This window comes from Brassica oleracea, chromosome C5 (genome assembly GCF_000695525.1).
Source record: "Brassica oleracea var. oleracea cultivar TO1000 chromosome C5, BOL, whole genome shotgun sequence".
Classification (NCBI taxonomy): domain Eukaryota; kingdom Viridiplantae; phylum Streptophyta; class Magnoliopsida; order Brassicales; family Brassicaceae; genus Brassica; species Brassica oleracea.
The window spans coordinates 26,975,040-26,978,523 of NC_027752.1; positions in this window are offsets into that span (position 1 = coordinate 26,975,040).

Below are 3,484 nucleotides of genomic sequence, written 5' to 3' on the forward strand. Positions count from 1 at the left end.
GGTCATCTCGCCCATGGACGAGGACCGACCTCCTGTCCCGAAACCGTTCATCCTCGTCTAAGTTCCCCTAACGCAATCCTCGGGCCCTTGGACGCAATACCCATGTCTCGTCTCGCTTAGGATTATCAAAGAAAGACTTCTGGAAAAGTTATAAAAACTTGGTCGTCGAAATGGATTCCTGCCTGCCGTATAAAACGGCTATGGTTAGCTTGAACACCAGTTGCCTTAACTATACGGGGAATTGGAATCCTTTCGGAAAAACCAACGGCTGTTTCTTAGGAAAAATCGTAAAAACGTCTAAGTCTCAAAACGGCCCAAATTGGGCCTAAACCGCGGCTATACGGCCCAGTTACGATTTTAGAACAAGATTGAGCCTAAGGCTGATATGATGGTCTATTTTTTCGCAGAAAAAGATAAATGTCAAGTTTCCGAAGATAATCATGAAGGGTGACGAAAAATGGAAAAGCTCGTCTTGCGACGAATCCGGACCAGGAAGAGGTGCAAACCGACCTAGAGAGAGTATATAAAGAGGGCTTAAGGCGAGAAGCAAGAGAGAGCTTTCTCAGAGCAAACTTAATACTTAGAGCAATTTAGGCATTTTTCCGTTTTTACTATCGAGCTGCGACTCGACTAGGTTAGAACTTAGGTGGCTAGACTAGCGAACTTAACGACAGCTCTCATGGCCTAGGATCTTACCTGTTGTTCACGCTCAAACGCGAATTCGGAAATAAGACCTTTTTGTTCTCTTATCGCTCTTTTACGATTTATTACTTCATATTGATTGTGTTGTGCGTGGCCCAGCAGATAACCGGGACCTTCAGGGAAGGCTAGGTTAGCTTGGCTTTCCTCCGATTAACAAATCTCGACGGTGTGAATTCCGGTTCCCACAGTTTGGCGCTAGAAGGAGGGGGGGGTACGGATCTATCTCTCACGCAACCGCGCACGCTCAGTCAGATATGACGATCGACGCTGACAAAGACAAGCAAACGCACGACGGAACTTTCGTCAATGCCAACGCTGAAAGAACTCCAGCAGGAAACGTATCCACGGTCACTACGAACGCCGTGATATTGGACCAGATGAAAGAAATGTTCGCCTCCGCTCAGAAAAAGTCGGACAAACAAAGAAAGGTCGTGGTCTCTCTCGCAAAACAGGTGGAAACCTTAACGGCGAAGGCCAATAGTAGAAACCCGCGCGGGGCCACAAGAGCCCGCGGCGACAGAAGACTCGATTTCGAGACTCTGAGGGATCGGGCCACACGGGCAGACAAGGATTCTTCAAGTCAGAACCCTAACGAAACAGTCCCGCCAGGGGCACAAGCAACCGCAGAGAACCTTCCACCTCCCGCCGGGAGCAACGAAGGAGGCGATATCGAGTAGATCAATCTGGACATAAGCGACCAGTCCGATCACTCGGACGGAGGTGCCGACGTCCATCCGAGAAGAACGCGAAGCCAGTCCGCTCGGCAGGACCCGTCATTCGAAAAGCCCATGACAGAGGAAGAAGAAAACCTCTATTGGGTAGAGCAGTAAGAACTGGCCGAAAATCAGGCTCACCGCAGCCAACGCCGACAGGCTCGCAAGGCTGCTAGAAATCCTGATGAGATCCATGATCTCCGTGAGTACATCGTAAAAACTGCGGCATCCTCTATTGGGTAGAGCAGGAAGAACTGGTCGAGAATCATGCTCGGATCCACCGCAGCCAACACCGACAGGCTCGCAAGGCTGCTAGAAATCCTGATGAGATCCATGATCTCCGCGTGTACATCGTAAAAACTGCGGCATAAGTCAAGGCGGTAAAGTCGCAGATTCACCACACGACAAGCGCTGCACCCGAGATCGACAGACTTCTCGAGGAAGCGCGGAAAACTCCGTTCACTGCCTGGATCACGGGAACTAACATCTATGATCCTGGGAAGATCAAAATTCCCGTCTACGATGGCACCACCAACCCGAAGGCGCATCTGCAGTCTTTCCAGATCGCGATGGGAAGGTGCAAACTCAAGGAACGCGAACGAGACGCTGGCTACTGCCTCCTCTTTGTCGAAAACCTCAAAGGAGCCGCGCTCGAATGGTTTTCTCGTCTGAAACGAAACTCTATCAGAAGTTTCCGTCAGCTCGTTTTGGAGTTTCTCAAACAGTATTCCATGTTCATGGACAGGGAAACCTCAGACGTCGACCTTTGGAGTCCATCTCAAAGAGAAGACGAACCACTCCGCAAATTCATGAATAGGTTCAAGCTGGTAATGGCAAGAGTCACTGGAATCAGCGACAATGTGGCAGTCACGCTTTGCGGAAAACTCTCTGGTACAGGTCAAAACTCCGGCAATGGATATCCCTTGAAAAGCCGAGAATAATCCAGGACGCTCTTCACAAGGCAACAGACTTCATCATGATGGAAGAAGAGATGAAAGTCCTCTCCCAGAAGTACAACCCGCAGAAGACGTTCGCGAGAAGGAAAAACCCTCGCCGAAAATCAGTCGGGCGAGAAACGCGGAAGGAGGCAGGATGACCGAGGAAACGACAACAACCGTAGAAGGGTGAGCATGATCATCGGGGGTTCGCAATTCTATCGCGATTCGATCTCGTCGATCAAAGCTTATGGACGGAAGGCTGAGACGAGTTCAAGCTGGCTGGCTCGGTCCCCAACCGACGACGCCCCTAACGATACGATCGTCTTCGAAGAGCAGGAAACCATCGGAATCGACAAACCTCACTGCGACCCATTTGTTATCGATCTGGTAATCCGAGATCTGGAAGTGGGAAGGATCCTTATCGACACGGGAAGTACAGTCAACGTCATCTTCCGCGATACCCTTCTGAGGATGAACATCGAACTCTGAGAAGTCGTCCCGGAACCAAAACCTCTCACCGGTTTCTCAGATGCAACGTCAATGACCCTCGGATCAATCAAACTCCTAGTGATGGCTAAAGAGGTGACGAAAATCATTGACTTCGCGGTAGTCGATAACCCGGCCATCTACAATGTCATCATGGGAACTCCTTGGATCAATGCCATGAAAGCGGTACCGTCGACTTACCACCTTGGCATCAAGTTCCCAACTCCAAATGGAACAGCAGTAACCTGGGGATGCCAGAAACAGTCTAGGCTTTGCTTCTTGGCCGAACATAAACTACGACAAACTCAGAACACCCCCGCGGTCAACTCGAAGCGGGCTAAGAAAGCTAAAAACGCTCCCGAGAGCTCCATAAAAAGTGATCCAGAACGACCCGACCAGGCAACGACTCCAGACAGCGACATAGTCCCCGAGTCCATCGCCTTGCCAGCGGACAGCCCGACTCCTGAAACGCTCGTTGATCCAACTGAAGCCCCAACGACTGAAGTAACCGGAACGATCCCATCCAGCGAGTAGGAACACCCGCAGCAACAAGCAGAACTACGAGATCGCTTGATCCTCGAAAGAGGTACGTAGGCAGCTTGTCATATCGACAAGTTCAGCTATCCCCCTCGTTAAAAAGGGGGG